Below are 21,772 nucleotides of genomic sequence, written 5' to 3'. Positions count from 1 at the left end.
CGGGCGCGGCGTGAGGGCGGCAGCGGCTGCGGCTGCTCCGCCCTGCGCTCCGTGCCCCGGTCACAACTCGCTCCTTGTCTCCCGCGGCATCCTCCGCGCAGCTCTTTGCTGCACCCGGCACTGCCCCGTGTCCGGCGGTGAGCTGCCGTGTGGGAGTGTGAGAATGTGTTCGTCCTCCCCCAGGGTTGCTCCTTCTCGTTCCTAATTGTTTTCGCTTGTTTGAGCTTTAGCTGTGTTCAGACCTGGTTTTCCCGTCCCCTTAGAGGACAAAATCTTGGCCCCAGTGCAGATTTAACAGCTTAGGAAATCATATTCTCTATTCTACCTTCGTGTTTGTTAATGCTTGGCGTAAGATCGGGGTTTGATCTGTGGATTTCCATTCTCAGTTTAAAAGTGCGGTACCTGGCGGGTTTTTGGCTATTGTTTTCTCTGGGCATTAGGCAGTTATTCATCACTAAAAGGGCTCAAAAAGTACAATTTATTTTTAGTGGACAGGTAAGCACTAGCTGTTACAGCAAATGCACTGCACTTCGTACAAAATAGTGATTTCTGGAATGAGCGTAAATTCTACTTGTAACCTCTTACGATGTTCCAATACTGTAAGCCTGTACTCCTATCTAAAGAGATGTACTAACGTGTGCAGATCACTGAAAAACTTTTAACACTGTGCGTTGTATTTCTGTTATTCTGATTTACAAGATAAGTGTGTATAAGGTAAGGTTTGTTTTTTGGGTTTTTTTTGTTTGTTTGTTTGTTTGTTTTAAGAAACTTGCAGTAGTTTAAGCAAATCGGAGATAAAAATAAATTGTTGAGGGATTTTCTCAGCCAAGGGAAGAAATTCAAAACCGCCACGGGGCTGAGGGTTAATTATAATGAGGGCAAAGTGGTGGTTGAAACTGCAGCTTCTGCAGGTGAAAATAAAATGGGGATGTAAGCTTTCTATGGTGACAGCTGTGGTTACAAAGCTGTTAAAGCAATAGGGCTGACACTACTTGGAGCTTTCCCTTTCTCTCACAGAGATACTGCTCCAGATTAGAAAACCCTTTTCCTACACTACAGTAGGAAACACATGCTGACTAAAAGTGATTTAAGACTAGCATGCTGCTCATAATTAATATACTGATTATGACTGATTAAAACAATTAATTAAAAACTGATTAGAAAACTTGTGTCATTTTCAACAAGCATACATGGCCACTGCAGTGCAGGTGTCCAAAGGGTTGGTGTGGTGCACATGTATTCATGTCGAGGCAGAGGGTGGGACAGCTGAGGATCAGGGCAGCTGTGAGTTGGTTTTCCTGAAGCTGCAACTGTTTTCCACCTAGCTGTCTCCTCTAAAATGGCTGTTACTGCTCAGCCTGGAGAAGAGAAGGCTCCATGGAGATTTCAGCATACCTTCAGGTACCTAAAGGGCATACTGGAAATCTGAAGAGGGATTTTTTACAAGTGCAGGTAGTCATAATACAAGGGATATTTGTTTTAAGCTGGAGGAGGGTCAATATGGATTTGAAAGAATGTGTAAGGGTTTTGGTTTTTTTTTTTTTTTTTAATTCTATGATTTTGTAACTTCAGAAACAAATAAACAACAGCTGGAAGATTATAATTTTTGTTCTCTTCTCAAAGGCCCCATGCTGTTGTCAAGCCTGCTGCTTGGAGTGGAGAAGGTTTCCATCATAGCTTTGACTGTTTCAGGGTTGTTTTGACCCTCTCTCAATCACAACCTGATAAGTACGGTAGCTTAGTTAGTTGTGCTATTTATTTTTCTCTCTCCAGATACTTACACAGTTGTTTCATGTCAGGTTGGAAACTCCTTTAACTGAAGGGTGGAAAACCTCTGGGTAAGTACATCCCCAGCTCTCTGGGGCCATTTCAATGACCCCTCTGACAGTGGGAATTCTTAAACTATGCTAAAGCACATGGAAGATAAGGAAGTGATTGGTGATGGCCAAACCTGGCTTCGCCAGAGCATGCCTGAAGATTTTGCTTTAGAAACATAGAAGATGTCCAGAGAAACAGGTATGATGTTCCCTCCAAAATAAGAGGAAACTGAGAGTTAGAGTTAGAACTGAGGTGGGACCCATAATATATTTGGAAGTAAAGAGTAAAGTTGAGGGAGAAGTGTTCTGAAGGCATAGAATAGTATTAATACTGGTACAGGACACAAGGATAATTTCAGACTTGAAGCCACATGAAAAAGTCACAAAAAGAACACAGGAGTGATACCTTGTGTAAGAAGGAGGTAAGACATCAAAGTTGTTTTGATCTATTTTGGTACTTTTAACTGAAGAGAGGATGCATTGAAAATGAGATAGTAACAAACAGCAAGAAAAACAGGAAGTTTTTCCTGTGGTTGTAGCAGGAAGTGTATCACAGCATTTTTTTGCCCTCCCATTTCCATTAATGGAACTATTTCTTAGAAGTAGAACAAAAAGGCTTGTGGTAACAGGCATACAGTGCATCTATATCACACAAATCTCACAGACAACAAGAAATAACATAAAGGTCTCATTAAAGGAGAATGTAGCACTTGATTCCTGATGCAGTTTTCATGTGATTTCTCATGCAAATCAATACTTTATTACATCTTTTTTTCAACTTCTCTACAGTTTATAAATGCCCCTTTCATCAAAAAGCAGACAAATAGCATCTAAATATTAGGCAGAGGCTAAACATCCGCCAATATTTATGAGATCGTGGTAGTAATTTTTTAAAATGTCTGTCTTTTAAAATTATACCATCTTCTTTCTTGTCATATCTGTATGCACATGATTATCAGCCAGTTATTGATGGGCAAAAATGGGCAGTCAGCATGGGGGGCTTATTCTTGTGATGTTTAGGGGTTTGGCTAAGTCTATTTACTATTATTGTTTATAAACTTTGGACTAATGGCAGGGAGATTGAGCAGTGGTATTTCCTAGGAACTTGTACCTGGCCTATGTATTTCAATATTATCATAAAATTCCCAAATGGGGGTACAAAATGATGTGAGAAAGTTTGCTGATGACTTAGAACTAAGGAATTACTTAGAGTTACAATACAGAAAGTAAACATTTTACTTCATATCTGCAGAATATCTTGTGATATTCAGTAGCTGGCTGGTGAAGCAGTGAATGATATGTCAGTAATGTAGACTGACTTGCCTTGAAGAAAAGGCAGCCTTGGCTTTTTAAATCTATTTATCTTTTTGCTCAGATTGTGGATGTGTAATGAGAAGGTTCACTGGTATTGTTAGTGCAAAGCTTAGTGCAGATTAAAATAGCAAGTGCTAGGAATAATGGAATTGCTAGGACAATAATAGAATGTAATGAAAGGAATTGTTACATTGCAGCATAAATCCATTGTATATCTGTATGGTAAGTATGACATGCAGGTCTATTCCCATGAAGAGTGACATGCTGGAAGTAAAGAGAAATGGTCACTATTGTTCGTAACAAGAAAAAAGCAATGAAATCCTGTGGCCAGTTCAGTGGTACATGCTGAACATTGCTGCCTGTCTTTCCTTGGTATTACATGTTGAAATTTCTCAACTCTTTTCTGCTCTGTAAAGAGTTATCCCCCCTTTTGGGCTGGATTGCAAATCAGAGTTAAAATACAAGTTTATTAACTGCTATGTGGGGAAAGATGAGGTGGAATCTGATGTATCTTTAAGAGATTAAAGTTCAGGGCACACTTTTACCTTTCCTATGTGTGTTGTAAAAGGTAGAGTTCTGCTCTTTAAATAATGTGGATGAAAATTGACATTGCCTTATGTTATCATGAATTCTACAAGCCAAAGGTCTGCCTTTCCCTTTAGATTCTTTAATGTGCACATTCTGTAAAATAAGAGAATGGAGGATTTAAACCAGGATTCATGGCCTTTCATTTTTCTGCCCCACAGAGCTGTTTGAGAAGTGGATCTCACTCCCCAGTCTGAGTCATTTTCCGCTGCTGTGCTTCCGTGGGGAATGAAGTGCTAAAGACTGAATCTTTGATTCAGAGGGTAATAAGAGTCTTTTGGTCTGGAAGCCATTTCCCCAGCCTTTCTAGACTGTCCCCAGCATGAAGCATCCTTATGTCCAGTGTTTCATCCCATTGTGCTGAAATGAAACATTGATGTTTGTGAACATCTGTAGACAATATTGACAATTTTGGAAATTGAAAACAAAACACCCAAAATATATCTGTGTGCTCATTGGAACAATGAGTTCTAGACTGAATGTGTTTTTGTTTCTCACACTGAACAAAAGAGCAATATTTAGTCAAAAGTATTGTTGGTGTCCCTGCTGGACCCTAACATTATCTTATTCCTGAAAAACTTGCTGAGGAAATTTGAATGTTACAAGAATGGGAGGATATGGTTGTAAGCTCTGCTCCATCCTGTGTTGTTTTGGACCCTGGCCATCAGGAAACATTTAGTCTATCTCAGAGATGAAACACTTTCTCTTCAGAAGTAGTATTATGAGCAAGATGTGTAAATAATCTGTGGCAAGCAGTGACTTTGTTACAGAAAGGGACACCATCCCAACTTTTCCTTTCTTTGATGAAATTTTAAAGAGAGATTTCTACAAACGATGTGCCAGAGGGGAATTTGCAAGGTTTGCATTGACCTACATAAACCCTAGTTGAACATAAAAGCAGATTAAAAGTTGTTTCACTCTGCTTCTGTCACCCTTTGTACTTTATCAACCACTGATCTTTATTCTTTGTTAATTCACATATGTTTAATGCAGCATTGCAAATAATTTTCCTCACATCCTAAAGTATTCATAAAAATAAGGCTGGGTGAGAATATTTGAAAGAGCATTGTTTGTAATTTTCTTGCCTCTGCACAGCTGTGTGTCTAGAAACTGGAAACATAGGCTTCTCTGTGCTGCAGAGGAATGGAAATAAATTATAATGCAAACTCTTTCAAAAAAAAATTATATATCCTGGAGTATCTCAGATCAGGAAAACATTTTGTTGCACAGCTTGAGTTTTATTTCAAAATATTGACTCTATACAGATACTCGCTTTTGTATCTTAACTAGTTATTTTACTGAATGTGTCTGATTTGGATGAAAAGTTATGTGGTTGATTCATGCCATGATCAATGGAGGGGAAGCAGGGAAAGGACAGTTTGAAGCAAAGGAAACAGTAAACCTTGTGCAGGAAGAAGACCAAGATTGCCACATAATCCTATGATTAATTATTCTCAAGAATATGTTTTTTGCAGAAGCAGGATGAAAGGCAAAGTAATACCTTTGAAATAATTTTGGAAGCCCAGCATCAAATCAATTGTGCAACTAAATTATCATCACATTATAATCATTCAGACACTCTTTCTTAAAAGCAGTTTTAATATTAAATATTTTATGGGGGTTGGTGTTCATACTAATTCTGTGAAATAGGGAAATACTAAGCCAAGGTTTCCATAGATTGGGAAGCAGAGAAGTTCTTCCAGATTGTGGAGCAGCAACAACACTGGAAATAAAAAGCCAGTCAAATTTCAACATGTTGATACAAGTTAGAAGTGAAAAACTGCCCTGTGAGCCAGCAGCTAAGAGCTTTCTAGAACTGGTTAGCCACTTGCTGCCTACTTTTCTGGTGTTGATGTTGGATGAAAGGTAGCTAATGCTGCCTTTATTTATGGTGTTTGCTGCAATTGCTGCAGTGTTTGCAGTCATGGAACGTAGTGGAGATGAAAATGAGGGACAAACTGAGTTATAAAACAGATCAGGACAGCAACAGTTCTTCTGTTCCTTATTCTTCCATTCCTAACAGTTCTTCTGGACCTTATTTCTTTGGTAATGTTACCTCCTGGCCTAATTCCCACATCCTTCCATATTTTATATCCTCCTCCAATAAAAGTGTAATATACGAAGTAAAAGCTTTTATCAGGCTATCTGAAAGTGCTCTGCAATTGTTCCTTGTAGTATAAGTGTTATCAGAGTCTTTATATGAGCCTCAGGCTGCAGGTGTATAATTGCATTTTAGAAATAGGGCAAGCTCTGTTGTCTCATTATGAAGGAACTGGAAGGCCTGTCTCACAACAGTCCCTTTTCATCTCTCCATCTAAGCCTCTTCCCAAAACTTCTTGTCCAAAGGAACACATGGACACCCTGCAAGTCCTCCCTGAAGAGTCAGCCTTCCCCAGCCTACCCAACAAAGCATGTGGTCTCCAAGTTGAATGGATTGCTTTACTTGCACAGATGGAAACAAATAATGCTACCCATGATATCTTAAAATTGATACAATTTTCTGAGCTTTTAAGGAACTTTACACACTGAAATGACTGCACAAATTTTTCTCAGATATTCACAGTCTTAAGGTTTTATCATCTGGTCAAGGCAAAACTCCCTTCACAATAACAACTGCAGACACTGGGTCCCTCATAGGACTCAAATTTGGGGCCAGAACTGATGTCTTGCATCAAAATATTCTGATTTATGTACCACTATTGGAGAGTAGTAGACAGCAGTCAAGTTATTTAATGATTTCAGAGTTTTAAAAGCAAGCAAAGATATTGGTGTCAGATTCTTTTAAATCTTGCCTTACTACAACAGTCTGAAACATTTCCAGTGCTAATGATTACAGAGGAATATCCACTTTAAACATGGGTTTAAAAAAAAAAGCTTTTAATACAAGCTTTACCTCTGTCATCACATCTGTCTGCCTTTTGCCATTAGTAGGCAGTGTATTTATCTTTGAAGTCCTGTGTTTGTAAAAGTGCCAGTCATGCTCTATTAGTCCTCTCTAATCTCCATGTGTGCACTTAGCTGAGAGTGTAGCACAATATTTGTTCTTTAATTTTAAATTTGTCGTTTCTAATGAGTTCCAGGGTCTTAGTCTGTTTTTGCCCTAAACACCTTGGGCTGTGTCACTGAAACTGTATCTGGTGGCATAATCTATCAGGCTTATTTGAGTTTCCTTAACCTATATGCTTATTTAAGAAAGGGGGGGAAAGGGCAGCAGTGGAAGACTGTTATTCACTAACTCCAAAAGGTTAGCGAATTCTCTGAATTTTGATATCTGAAATAAAATTAAACCTTTATTAGTATTTCTAAAGTAACTTAGTGTTAAAAGGGACTTTTTGGAAACAATCTCGTAATTATGGTAAAGCCTGTGGTAAGCTGGACACTCCAGTTCTGGTCTTAACCACATCCCACCATGTGGTCTGATTTTCAGTGGCTGAAAATACTCCAGGGCTTGCTGGAAACCCCATTTATTTAGGGATTGGATGGAATCTCAACAAATTGTATTGTGATACACAGTCACAGAAACAGATAGTCCTTTCCTCCCTTTTTCCTTTTTCCTTTTTCCTTTTTCCTTTTTCCTTTTTCCTTTCCTTTCCTTTCCTTTCCTTTCCTTTCCTTTCCTTTCCTTTCCTTTCCTTTCCTTTCCTTTCCTTTCCTTTCCTTTCCTTTCCTTTCCTTTCCTTTCCTTTCCTTTCCTTTCCTTTCCTTTCCTTTCCTTTCCTTTCCTTTCCTTTCCTTTCCTTTCCTTTCCTTTCCTTTCCTTTCCTTTCCTTTCCTTTCCTTTCCTTTCCTTTCCTTTCCTTTCCTTTCCTTTCCTTTCCTTTCCTTTCCTTTCCTTTCCTTTCCTTTCCCTCAGATTCCAAGTTCCCAGGGATGTTTTAGTCATCCTTGAGATCAATCCTGTTAATTTCAGTGCAAATAGAACATGAGTAAAGCTTAATTTCCACCAAAATCAGATTAAAGAAGGATTCTTTAAATGCTTTCAGTGTAAGCCCTCTACAGCTGTCAGGCTTTCTGTCCATTTCCTCAGAAAACTGTGCAGTGGCTGCAGAACTCATGAAACTGTGATATTATTAAAAAATAAGGATGTAGAAGTGGTATAATTGAGAATAGGATTTTTAGCCTGATTGTTCTAAATTGTAGGATTTGTGGTAGCAATCAATTTATTTAAAAAAAAAAAAAAAAAGAGCCCCATCTGTTTCCAATCTGTACTTTCCCCCTTTAGTGAAAGCTGTGTGCATCCTCAAACATATCCAGGGAATTCTCTAAGAGGCTAGGAATGTTTCATATATTTTCAGAGTTGAAAAAAGTATACTTCTGTCTGTCCTTAGAACAAGCTGTTAAATTATCTCTCAACCTAAGAGAGAGGTGAGGGGTGATCAGTGTATTCTCTGCTACTTCAGGAAAATGTAGTTAATCTATATTCAGGTTTTAAATCTCACAAACGCTACCAGGTTTTAGAAAAATTCTGGCTTTTCTGGCTTAAACCTTATGGATTTTCAAAGGTTTTAAATATTACATGGGAGGTGGGCATTTTATATCATAACCTAATGACCAGGAGTTGGACTTGTTTTTAATGATGGAGGACAGGATGCCCTTGCTAATAGAGAATGAATAGCTGGAAGATGTAACTTTTCATTAGTGTGGTATTTTAATATGTACCTTCCATGGGTTAACTATTCAGACAGGTTTCTTTGGGGATGCCAGAATACTGCAAGTGGATCCATCCACTGTTTTTTGTGGAATAAAGCAAAGATAGTTTTGTTCTTTTTATGCTATTCTTTCAGTGAAGAAAAAAAAAAAAAAAAAAAGAGCACAACTTCCATTGATTTAAACACAAAACCAAGATCATGCTTGATGATGTGATTCCTGACTTGGATAATGAATTTCTGCTCTCCCAAAACACTATGCAATATTCTAGTAGAAGTAACATTTGTAGGTGACATATACACAATTTAATTATTTTTTTTCTAAAAGGCCTGGGATTTAGTTAAAACAAGGTAGATAAAACTGATTTGATTTAGAGGTTTCTAAGAGTTGTTAGACCACTCTATACTTTCAGCACACACACACATAATCTTGAATACTTGCTTCACTGTGTCACACTAGGTACCATAGAATCATAGAATGGTTTGGGTTGGAATGGATCTTAAAGATCATCTAACTCCAACCTCCTGCAGTGAGCCGAGACACTTTCCATCAGACCAGGCAGCTCAAAGCTCTATCCCACCTGGCCTTAAATATTTCCAGGGATGGGGCATCCACAGCTTCTCTGGGCAGCCTCTGCCAGTGCCTCACCACCCTCACAGTAAAGAACTTTTTCCTAGTACCTGATCTAAACCTACTCTCTTTCAGCTTGAAGGTTTTAGTTTGAAGGTATAGTATCATAGGCAGAATTAGCCAATACTGTGGTGTCATTCCATTATCCCTATCCTTCCACATCCTTCAGCAACTCTTCAGCAAATATCTCAAGCAAAGGGCCATTACTATTTAAGGCTTAACACTGCATTTATGTTTGGAAAATAAGTAATCTTTTTAATATTAATATTTCCGAATGCTTCACTACTGCCTGTATTCTTAAGACAAGGGCTATATTTCTCCACAGCCTGATGTGTCACTGCTACATTGCAGGAGGATGACTATGGGGCCCAAGAAGGTGATCTGACAGGTGATTTCTCTGGCACCCTAGAAGATCAGAAGGGACATTCCCAGTGTGCTCTGCACACCCACACTTGGGTGTACCAACTCAATGCAGACAGAGTTCCTGCTATGTTTGGTGGAGTTGTTCTGTTGGATGGTGTATCCACAAAGATGGGGCTTGTAACAAGGCCAGAACTCTGTGGTAAGTCCATCAGCTCTCCTCCCCCCATGAAGTTTCTCAGTGAGCTGTGCACACATGACCACACGCTGCTTTTTTTCCCTCCCACGCACACAAACTCTGTGGTAAGCTGTTCAGTGAGTTGTGACACGTATTAAAAGTTGTTGGCCTCTAATCTTATTTGGTTCCTTTTTCTGGGGCTGACCACAGCAATCCTATCTGAAAAGTTTTTCACCAAACTCTGAGATAATTTTCATTAAAGCTCTCTCCAGTTTAGTCCCTCAAGCATGAGTGTCTTTCTACTCATGAATGCAAGCAGCAAAGGAAAGCAATAAATCCCTTTGAATAATGTGCCAGTGCTCTACTGTTACATAACTATCATCCTAAGATGCCTATTTACCAACTAGAGAATATTGGCAAGGATTTAAGGCATTTAAAAATAATTTTGCTGCTTCCAGAATTTGGATCATTGACCCTTAACCTGAAAACTGGCTTAACAAATGTCATCCAGGGAACACATTGTGTACTTAACTTCCCCTAGGAAAACTACAAAAAAATTGTATACCAAAATACAAGGATTAAGAGTCAAAGCCATGGCATATAGACTTGGACAGGGATATGAAAACACCTCAGCTGAATGTAATTGACAGGATAATTTCATTTTACCATATACAGTGTGTGACTACAAGTAAAAGCATGACATAAGTAACTGTTCAATACCTTTTTAATAGTAGCATATTTCCACGGGCTTGCAATGCTTAAAGAACTGTGAAGTTTTTTTTACTGAGGAACATAAGGTAGCTAGAAGAAGCTTAATTACAATTAGCTTGTACCAGAAAGGACAAACCAGATTTTGCTGGGAAGGGCTTTGATCTTCCATGGAGCTACACAAACATGGGCATCTGGGAGAAGACCTTAGAATCCCTTTCTTAGCCTTTGGGAATTTTTCTCCTGTGTTGGACTCCTACTGGTAGAGCTGGTTGGTTTTCTGAACTTCTTGATATGGCATAATTCAAGTGAGTACTCAATATGCAGTTTTATCATCCCCTGCCTTTGGATGTCTGATTAAGCATGACTGGTTGTGATTGAGATTTTAAATACTAGCAGGCTTCCCATTACCTCAATTATCGTTGCCCCAGGAATGATTGCTATTTCCAGGCACGCATCCTGTTGCCCACAGGCTTTTCTGGCACCTTTCCTACAGTAGTAGCCCTTAGCACAGCACACTGCAGACTAAAAACTATCCCATAGTACCTCCTGAATACACTGCAGCACTGACACACTTTCTGCATGCATCTTCTAACTCTTCTGTTTTCACTCTATTTTAGGAATATTCAGAAATTTAATTTTATTTAAGATTTATTTAAAATTATAGCAGTCATGCATATTGCTTAGAACACATTCTATCCAAAAAGCATTTCTTACAGTTTCTTTTCTGAGTAAATCAACCATCTGCAGAAGTGAGTTTATAAAAAAAAATAGACTATCACAAACTATTTACAGTGGAACAAGTAGTGACGTGTAAAATTATTTCTGTTCAGGTCCATGTTCAAGTAGTGCTTCTGGACATAACTTATCTGCAACACTATGGGTAAATATGAAAAATATTTTATTAATTTCAAATGTATGTCCTGTTATGCCATTTTGTAGAGAATACTGCTTAAACCATATGAGACATACCTAAGCTTCTGTGCCAAGATCTGTAGGAATATTTTGGCTTGTAATACCTTAATTCCCATTTCCTGAAGTGAGCCCTGGGTCCTAAGAAATTAGCCCAAGAGAACATTTCACTTGCACTTGAAACCACCAGGAGTTGTTTTTGTGGTTTTTACTTTAGAACAGAACTTTCTTCTTCTATTTAGTCCTTAAATATGTAACTCATATGTAAAGCCAGCTGAAATTATTTAGATTTTGAGATCCATATGCCAGACTTCAGACATGCTACAAACACATGCAAGCTGTTGCATGAGAGTGAAACAACAAAAACAAAACCACAGCCTATTTTTTCTTTCAGTCATTACAAATACTGATATACCCTTTCTCCCTGAGAGAAATCCATAGGGAAGTATTAAAAAGGAAAATGCTGTTGACCAAACATCTTCAGATGTAAGCAATAGCTTTTTATGTTTGGATAAGCACTAAAAAGAAAGAAAAGTGAATATTAATAATAGAGTTCAAAATGACCAACAAAAGGCATTGCAAGCCTAAACTAGGAAATGATAGTGAATTTTCAGAAGGTGTTATTTTTGAAGTAATACTATCTTCTGTTTTCTTGCAGAGTAAAACAGAACCTGTCTCCCTCTGCTGGTCTTCAGAGGAAAAAAAAAAAAAAAGTTTATAGATACTTAAAAACCCCCGGCTACAATTTTGCTACAAATTACCAGTTGTTCCAAAATTAGCTCTCAAAACTTGTTGACTTTAAATATATGAGGTCACCTTGAGGCTGTCAGTGTCTTGATTAGCTAAGGATTGGTAGATCTTTTAGTGTTTAATCTGTTTAGGCTTAGTTTCTCAGTATATTTAACATTATTTCTTTAAGAAAATGTAAGAAGATAAATATAAATATAACAAGATAAAAGCTGCTTTGTCTTTAATTCAAACATCACTGAATCTAGCTGCTATGCTAAGAGCAGCTTCATACTGGAGTTGTAGATGGAGTTGCATGATTTTCTTTTCCTGAATAGTCTGAGTTGGTCTCCTTTCAAATCCAAAATTTGTGTTGCAGACCACACCCCAGTGAACAAAATCCTGGGAATTTCCACGCTGCACAAAGTGGGTGCGGGGTTTTTATGGGTGTGGGGTTTTTACCACGTTCTGGTACATGGCATGGATTCTCTGAAGAGGTCTTTGTCCTTGGTAGGATATGCTCTGTCTTCCTATTGTCACAGGAAGTGCATTTGTCCTTTAATAATCCCTGTACTCCTACTAACAATTTGTCATTTACAGAAAGAATACTCTAACAATAGACATCAAGACATCAAGTTTATTCCTTCCAGTTAGTTAAAGGCAAGCAGCAGTTCCAGTAGCTCAAAACCTGTTAAATTTGGGGGGCACATAAATTCATTTTATGCTGAGAAGAAAATCAAGGAAATTTTGGCTTTAAAGTGATTGTTTTTAATTTGTTGGGTTTTTTGTGTTTTTTGTGTTCTGTTTTTGTGGGTGTTTTTAGGTTTTTTTTTTTGATAGGGGTGTTTGGTTTTTTGGGTTTTGTGTGTTTTGGTTTTGTTTTGTTTTTTACTTCCCATGTGTTGTAGTCACCACAACACATTTGTTAAGCTTTGTTATGTGTAGGCGTCCTTTTGATCTAGGTATATTTCAGACTTCCTTGTATCCAAGATATTGTTTAGAAAAGCATCTACCAGTGACAGCTTGTCATATTTCCAGTTAGTACCAGTGTCAATATTGTTAGTTGCTCAAACTGATTTGGTCTTTGCATATGCTGTGTGTCAGTTCTTTTGGAATGTTTGACTATCAGCATAGCAAGCACAGGACTTACTCTCTCCAAATATTTGACTGAATTCTCTCATTTATTCTGTCTGTGGTATGCAATTTAAATTGTCATTAAAATGTTAGTTAATAAATTGTAGTGTTTTTTACAAGACATAGTTTTATCAAGTGAAAATATCATTATTTTTATCATAGTTTTATCTCCTGAAAACCATCAGGGCAACTGTGGCATTTGATATGTGTATCACAAAGACACACAGGAACAAGACAGTGAGGCTGTGAGACACACACCTTGTGCAGTGCTTTTACATGGGCACATTAGTAACTTCCTGTATGAGAGATACTTTAAAGCTGGCATCATTTCTGCATGTGGGAATGGCTAACTTGTAATCCTCCATTCCTAAGCAGGTCTGCAGGCTATGCCATTGTTCTCTTCTTGACTCAGCTCTCTAGGGAATAGTGTAATTTTAACAACCAGTTGTCTTTCTTGTAGAAGAACTGCTGTGACATACAAAGGGTGTTTCTAAAACTGGCTGTTACCACTTCCAGAGTGCACCTGATAATTGGTACTTGGGTAATGTGGATGTAGCTGAAAAACAATGAAAGCAGAGGCAAAAGTGCTTGTGTTGGAGTTGCTCTTCAGTGGAAATGCTGGCCTGTATCACAAACAGTGTGGCCAGCAGGACTAGGGCAGTGACTGTCCCCCTGGAGCCCACATGGGTGAAATGGCACCTCGAATCCTGTGTACTGAGCCCCTCAATTCAGGAAAGACATTGAAGTGCTGCAGCTAGTCTAGAGAAGGGCAACAATGTTGGTGAAGGGAATGAGGAACAGCTGAGGGAGTGGGGTTGTTTAACCTGGAGAAAAGGAGGCTCAGGGGAGGCCTCATTGCTCTCTACAATGCTGAAAGGAGGTAATATCCAGGTGAGGGTGGCCCTCTTTTCTCAGCAACAGGATGAGAGGAAATGGTCTGGAGTTGTGCCAGGAGAGGTTCAGGCTGGATATCAGGAATAATTTCTTCACTGAAAGTGTTGTCAAGCACTGGAACAGAGTGCCCAGGGAGGTGGTGGAATCACCATCCCTGGAGGTGTTAAAGAAATGACTGGGTATGGCACTGAGTGCCATGGTCTATTTGACAGCACAGTGTTCAGTCAAAGGTTGAGCTCAGTGATCTTGGAAGTATTTTCCAACTGTAATGATTCTGTGACTCTGGGAAAGCAAAGGAAGGAATAGCACACTCAGTTTATATCCCGTGTGATAATAATTTGAAATCAGTGCCTATTTAACTTGAAATAAATTCAGAATACCTTTCAAAAATGAGATAGTGCTAAAAAGGATGGGCTTAATTTTTTTAAAATGTGGAATAGCAAGAATTCTTTTTTTACATGAAGGAAATAATTTCCAAGTAAAGGCATAGACAGTTCTTACAGTTATAGTGACACTGATAGGCAGGCTTAATAATGGTCTAAAAATCTTCACTAATCCACAGAATAAACCAAATCATCTTTCCTATCTCAACTAGTAAGTTTCATATTTGACCTACTGTCACATATTATGTAATAACATGATAGCTTGGGTTGGAAGGGACCTTAAAGATATCTCATTCCAACATGATCTTGTTGAAACTGTTGGGTGTGGCAACTGCCTTTTGTTCGGACTGAGCAGGTTAATGTTCCTTTACTTAGCAATGGATGAAACATCGACAAATGGTTATCCCAGGACTAAACCCTGTGGCCAGTGAGTCATAGGTGCAATTGGGAGCAGTTTGCATGACGTGTAGGTGAAGGGGAAAGCAGCACAAACACCAAGGAACTGGTTTGCAGCAGGATCCAGGCAGAAAGCCGCCGTGCCTCTGTAAAGCATCATTTATGTGGGTCACTAATTGCTCCAAGTACAGAGCTCTCCTTGGCCGGGATCACCACAGGAGCCCAGCAGAGGAGGTGGCCAGGAGACACGACTGCCAGGACAAAAAGTCTAAAATGCAATCTAAAAATAAGGTGTATTTGGACAGGCTGTCTAGAAAGGAGCCTGAAGCTTTCTTTTTTTGAGTAGATTTCTTCTACCGATGCCCCACTCTGTGTTCAAAATTGGAGCAGAATTTGCTTATTGATTGTCAAAACTGAAATGGCATTGAAAGGATTGATTTCTACTCCTAATAACTGTCAGCCTGATAAATTCCTGATGGCTTAGATCACAAGGGTAGTAAGAACACTGGTAATTTTTTTAAATCTATGTAATTACAGTCATGTCTGTGATGATTCTCCAGGAACACATTTTGTGTCAGTCTTACAAGTTCCCATCTTGCTCATGTTGAAATCACCTGAAAAGGCTTTCATTGACCTTAATGGTGTCAAGATCTATCCGGTAGAAAATGCTTAGATGCTAAATTGATGGTTATATATATCTACAGTAAAAATGTGACTGCCATCAATGTATTCCCGACTAATTTTTGATAATTCATTTATATTGTAGCTTCTAAACAGATGTGTCTTCTTTTCATGTCTTCTGTGCTTCATTAAGTGTTTTGTATTTTTCAGAATATCAGTGTGCTAAAAGCGCAGAATAAAGTACCAACAGGCATAAACGGGATATTTTGCTTATTTTAAGTAATCCCTCAGTGGATGGAATATAGTTATTCTGTCTGGAATTCTTTTACATCTACATTAAAAATAATACTGCTACGTTTAAATGTCCATGACAGCTTTTAATGCGATGTTATGAAAGGCCTATTGTCTAAACTTTGCATGAAATCGCACACTCAATACTTTAGGGCATACCCAAAGCATTTCGTTCTTTTGAAGCTATTGTGAAGGCCAAACCAAAATATTTGGTCGTTCTGAAACGTCTTGGTATGTCAGGAAGGTTGGAGTTGACAACAGGAATCTGCCCTTGCCGGCCAAGGAGTTTCTGAAGTTAGTTAAGCACAACTCTGTGCAGTGGAACCTGTTGTTCCAAAGCCCCGGGGTCGCCGGCAAGCGCCGGTGCTGCCCATGCCCCGTCCCCGCCGCTCCCGGCCCTTCCCCCGCTGCCGGGCGGAGGAAGTCCATTGTGTCCGCCGCGCGGCTCCGGCCCCCCCGACGGACGTTTCTGGCGCGCCGGGCAAGCTCCCAGTCATGCCGAGCATTCTTGGGAAGATCGGGCGATAAGGGGAGGAAATGACGGCGAGTCGCCCCAGCCCCGCGGCCCCCCCACGGCCGCCCCGGCGGGACGGGCTCCGTGCGCGGCCGGGGGCGGTGGCCCGGGCGGGCTCAGGTGAGGCGGCGCCGGGGCCGGGCCCGGCGCAGCGCCCGCCCCGCCCCGCCCCGCCCCGCGCGGCCGGGCGGAAGTGAGCGCAGCGCGGCGGAGCGGGGGGAGCTGCCCGCAGCCTGGAGCGCTCCCGCCGGGAGCAGCAGGGACGAGGGGAAATGGCCGAGGTAGGCACGGGGAGCTGCGGGGGTCGGGGCGAGCTGCGGGCCCCGCGCCGGCCCGGCCCTGCCCTGCCGGGGGGGCCGCTCGCTCCGCTCCCCTCCGTGCCCCGCTTCGCCCGCCCGCCCCGCGGGTCGCCGCGACCCTCGGCCTCGGGGCGCTGCCCGCCGCCGGCGCGGCCTCGGCGCGGCCCCGCGGCTGCCCCGGTGCTGCGGGCGGCGGGCCCGGGCAGCGCCGTCCGCACGGCCCGTCCCGCTCCCCGAGCCGGGCGGCGGCGGCGCTGCCAGCCGGGAGCTGCGTGTCCGGAGCCGCTGCCGCGCTCCGCAGGTGCCGGAGGTGCTTTTTGCACCGGGGATGAAGTCTCCGCGGCGGCGGGGAGCTGTCACCCGCTCGGGAGGTGCCCGGCGTAGGGGGCACCTTGGCGGTCGCTGCAGAGACCCACCAGGTTTACGTTTCCTTTTTGTTCATCACCTTGTTGGCTTTGGACGGGGTTCCTTCGCCCCGCGTTGCTGTGGATCCAGAAAAGTAGGATGTTTACAAAGCTGATCCCTAAACAGCTCTGCTGTTTCCTCCGGGAGCTTTGCCGGTATTTCTAGTGATGCATGGAAGTTTGTGACCGCCCTGCTGTTCTTGACTCGATCTAGTTTATCATTCTGTATCAACGCAATAAAAAAGGTATTCCTGCACCTTTGTTAGCACAAGTAACCTGCCACTTCAGCTATGCTGTTGTCGGGGGAAGGATGTGGTAGCAAGATGTAGTCAAAAGAAAAACATTTGTAAGAAAAGGAGATTCTGGTAGTCTTTTTGCTTATTGTATTACTTATTACATGCCTGATACTTGTAGTACTGCAGAGCATAGCACAGTTAAACTGATTTGGGGTAGAGGAGAGATGCAGAGGTTTTAACTGATAACATTGCATGCTTAATGCAGATCTCTTCCCAAAGGGAACTGAAAATGTAAGAAAGAATGTCTAATGTTTGTACAAGATGTTGTGCAATACTTGCTTTGAATATAAGCTGTATTCTGGAGTAGTAGTGATGGATGATTTATGAAGAATCCGAAGGGGAAGCAGAAATGGGGCAGGGGAAATGAAATCAGACAGACAAAAGTATTTTTTTATATGGCTTTGTTTGCTTTGAAGGCAGTTGTGTGCTTCGTTCTCCCAACACTGAGAGTGGGCCTGTAAAAAACTTTATGTATCTGGGATAGAAGTGCTTAAATTGGCCTCACTTAGCACATTTATGGGAGGGGGAGAAAGGGATTATAATTCCCACCAAGTTCTGTTTGTTTTTTGGGATTGTGTTCTTTTGTAAAAGCAAGTTGGAGCAAAACTAGTAAGAGTAAGGGGACAACGAAAGAAAGCTGCATAGGAGATAAAGGCAGAGGGAGAGAACACAGGCAGAAATGGCAAATACTGGAAGTTAAATGATCTTTTGGGGAGAGGATCTCAAATCGGACAAGTAATAGGTTATTTAGAGTCTCATCTTCTTAAATGGTCTGCTGTATTTGAATATTATTTTATGTTTCTTAGAGATGCTTGTTTATGAAAAATACAAAGGAGATCTCAGGAAATATTTAATATTTTGATTGATTTAATAAAATAGATTTGTTTTTATTTCAGTGCATTAGTAACCCTGATTTATGTACTTGAGGTTTCTCTTTCCTGTGGGTTGTTGCTGTCATCCCTTAGAACTCAAAGGTTCATCAGGACATATAATCATTGTATTGAAATTGATGAATTAGTGATTTTTATCCAATTTGAGTAGCTCTCTGTGTACTAACAAAGAAAATTGAATGCCTTAAATGGAAAGTGATGCATTTCAAAATGTCAAGTAAAAAAAAAAATTACTTTCTGATTCTGTGTTCCTTTGTTTCTTGCTTTTCAAACTAAATTGAAACTGGTGATATTTCTTACTCAGTGTTGCTGTTGTATTTGCTGCCTAGCTGGAGACACTTGGATTAGAATGTTGTTTAAGGAATAAAAATGCTGAGGTGATGTTTTGGAGGGCTTTTTATTTTGTTGTCTTAGGCTTTGATGTGGGACCAAAACCAGACAGCATGGTGTTATTTAGAAAAATGAATGCTAGATTTGAATTTTATTAGAGCAGGATTGCATGTTGTTTGTCTTCTAAACTCTTGAACAGCTCTTAAGGCTGCCTTATGAGAGCTTCAAAAATTGCAGTGAAGTAGCACCGGTGGGTAGGCCAGTTTAAGTCCAAAACTGACATGACTAAAATTCATAAAATAGAACATCAAGCCTTAAAGACATTCAGGTAAAGATCTTCCCTTATTTCCTTTTTTTTTTTTTTTTTTGTTTTTTTTTTTTTTTTGTTTAGAAGTATTGCCTTTTAGTGACTGCAATCAGTACAGAAATTATTTGGTGTTTATTTGTTTTTAGGATAATACAACAAGCTTAAAAATGAGAGAGTGCTACACAAATGTAAGTTGTTTGCTTTATGGATGTGTGACTGTGTAAACATATCATTCTATTTTAAGTAGAAGATGTGGATGTGTAATTACCAGAACCAGGGTTCAGTCTTTATCATCAATAAAATTAGTCATCTAATACAGCCCCTTAGTAGGTGAGGAGGTTGGTGTGATGTAAGTTTGTGAGAAGAATGGTGAAGTTATTTCCAGATTGGACAGGGAAGGGAAGAAGGAAATGTTCCGAAGCATGCCAGTAATGATAAACCTCACTTAAGCTATAAAGTTTTAGAATGAAATGCTTTCGTCAATGCTCACATAAAAAGAAGTTATGAGAAGTATTACTTCAATCTGTAACTTTGTAGAAATGCAGCCTGAAAGTATTTCCTTAGATTAAGCTGTCCAAGTGATGGTCACTTCAGAGGGAAGAAATGGAAGTGAGAAGGAGAAGGTATGTGTGCATGTTTCATGTAACTTGTAATTTGGAGTTACAAACAAAACATCAGTTACAAAAACCCAACCGGAACTTACAGTGTGTAGTGTGTGAGGACCTTGTGGTGTTTGTGCTAAGGGAATGTCAGTGGTTCAGATCTGGAGGTTGTTTAGTGCATCATGACCCAGAGGAAATAAGCATCAGTGTTGTAGTTGATGTTTGTAAGGGACTGATCAAGAACAGGTCATCAGTAACTGATCTCATCTTCTGATCTGATCTGATCTTAGGTTGTAGTCACAGCAGAGGAGCAGAGCGTGGTGACAGTGTTGTTACAAGGCAAGAGCTGGAAGTTTACCCGAGTTCAGCATCCACCTGAAAACAAATTCCTGATAAAAAAGTTCATCAAGAGTCTTAATCTTAGAGAAGTTACCTCAGGATTCAGGAAGTACTTGAGTGCCAAATTAGTGGAGACTAGAAGTGTATTTTGAGGAAGTATTTGTGTTGGTTTAGCTTTTTCCTATTTGCATTTCCAAAGCCACCTTTAGAGACAAGATAAGGGTGAGATGAACCTTTGGTCTGAGGGTAGCCACCGTGTTCAGTTCTCTACCTGTGTACTGTAAGAAAACCAAACCCAAACAAACTCCACAATTGTTGAATCAATACGTATGATAAGCATTAATATTTTCTAATGGATAAAGCACAGAGGTACATGTGAACGGTGCATTTCTTCTGTCAATTAGTAATAAGCAATTCTGCTCGATCTCCTATGAATATGAAGTGTGTGACTAAGAGGCATCTGCTGGTTATATCTGAAACTGTGCAAGTTTCCTGCCTGAGGGGAAACTCAGCTGCTGAAGCAAGTGGTGGAAATAATTTGGCTACTGCAGCAGAATTGCATTAGGTTAGACTGGTAGGGTGATACTAATACAGTGATAGAAAGTTAAGTGTGGGCCTGAGCTGAGGTGTCAGTGTTTCCTCCTCATGCATGTTTTTGATGATGCTTTGTAGAAGGTGTATGTTGTGCCCTGCTGCACAGGGAGTAAAATAGGATCTCTGTGGGGGAGGGTTGTTTTCATCTCCCTGTGCTAACAGCCTCTGTACCTTACATCATGAGCCTCCTGCATTTTGCTGTGTTTTCAATGTTTTGTGACATCTTCAGGGCTTACTTCAGGCACATAATTTAGGAAAAGCTGGGATTTTAACATGGTTCTCTATCTATGCTGCAGAATATTATAGAACTATATGGAAGGTGTTTGGGCATCTCTGTTGTGGTAATTAAAGCAGACAGCACAGATGTTTCTTTCCCCTTTCTCTGTTCTACCTACACTAGACACTTTATATGGTTTTGATAAAATTGGATATGTAGTTTAAAATGTTGTCTGTCTTCTGTTTAGTACTACTGGGATTGGGATTAATGCAAGTACTAGTTTAGCTACATGCTTCAGGTAATTTGTCATGCTCTGCTGGGGTCAGGCCCCACACTGCATGAATAACTAAGGTCCCTTCCAGCCTTAATTGTTCCATGAAAGTGGTATTCCAGAATAAAATTACTTTGCAAGTCAGGAATTACTGCACCAATTATTCAGCTGGCAAATCAAAATATTTGGGACAATGACGTCACTTAAGGAATAGGAAAAAGGCTCCCCTTAAGCCAGCAGCTAATGGTGATTCTGTGTGAAAGTTTGTGTTGCCTGAGTGTTTTCAAGTAACCATTGAAAAGTGAGATTGGTGGAGGGACTGTGCACGTCAGGCTGACCTGGAGAAAAGCACCACTTAACTAAGAGGTGTCTGTAGAGCAAAGGAGGTTTTAAAAGCAAACTTTTGAAACAGGAGGATAGGAATTGAAAGGATTATTCTGTAAGGAGAAACATTGCAACAGAACTAGAATTCCTAGCCTTTGTCAAACAATGAGGGTAATAAGCTTGGCTGTAAGGCATGGAAAAAAACTATCTTGGCCAAGTGCATCGGAGGGAAACAGCCTGGGATGCCATCAGTTTCATTCTTGCTCTTTTCTGGTACCTGCATCCAGAAAATACTGGGCAGGGACAGAATGCTGTTAGAGAGCTGAGAACAGGCTGGGAGAAACACAGGGGTGCAAAGTGTGGTGAGTAGTTCTGCAGCTGATGAAACGGATGCCAAGCTTCCTGTTGATTTGTGTCTTCCACTGATGGGCTTTAAGGACTTCTTGCCATGATTCAATAATTTGTAAAGTTTATCCTAATGATAAATCTGCAGTGTCCAGTTGTATGAGCTCATGCTACAGTTTTCATCTAGCTGTGACACCCAGTGTTCTTGGCAGGGTCAGGGTTTTTGTTTTTATGAAACTTAAATGGAATTCAATTATCTTCATGACCCCCAACTCTTTACAGAGCTAAATGGAGTGGTGGCTAGGTTCAAAATTCGAGGGGGAGGAGTATAATAGCAGAAATGTGCTGAGTAAGCTTGCAAACCTGCTGTACCAAATTTGCATGTACCCACATCTACTGATGGATGGGCTTGCAGTGGCCAGTGGTGCAGACCATTGCAGGGAA

At 40.5% G+C, this 21,772-nt stretch overlaps 1 protein-coding gene and 1 long non-coding RNA gene across 4 annotated transcripts in view; both read left to right on the top strand.

Moving 5' to 3' along the window:
* Positions 1 to 21: 21 nt before the first annotated feature.
* Positions 22 to 16,194, top strand: LOC146767305 (uncharacterized). Its single transcript, XR_014955558.1, has 3 exons — positions 22 to 9,555; positions 11,073 to 11,122; positions 11,810 to 16,194. It is a non-coding gene; the product is annotated as an uncharacterized LOC146767305 (long non-coding RNA).
* A 69-nt stretch (positions 16,195 to 16,263) lies between these two features.
* PIK3C2A (phosphatidylinositol-4-phosphate 3-kinase catalytic subunit type 2 alpha) overlaps positions 16,264 to 21,772 on the top strand; it is a 48,973-nt gene continuing 43,464 nt past the window's right edge. For 2 of the 3 annotated variants that reach the window (XM_021525616.3, XM_021525613.3), the window contains exon 1: positions 16,264 to 16,391. The gene's annotated coding sequence lies outside the window, so the exon portion shown is untranslated. Of the gene's footprint in view, positions 16,392 to 16,932; positions 17,059 to 21,772 lie in introns of those variants that run through there. The other variant, XM_021525615.3, reaches the window with a different exon arrangement.

This window comes from Lonchura striata, chromosome 5, assembly GCF_050655825.1.
Source record: "Lonchura striata isolate lonStrDom1 chromosome 5, ASM5065582v1, whole genome shotgun sequence".
Taxonomy (NCBI): domain Eukaryota; kingdom Metazoa; phylum Chordata; class Aves; order Passeriformes; family Estrildidae; genus Lonchura; species Lonchura striata.
The sequence above is the reverse complement of the archived record's forward strand: the minus strand, read 5'-3'. Positions and strand labels throughout refer to the sequence as shown.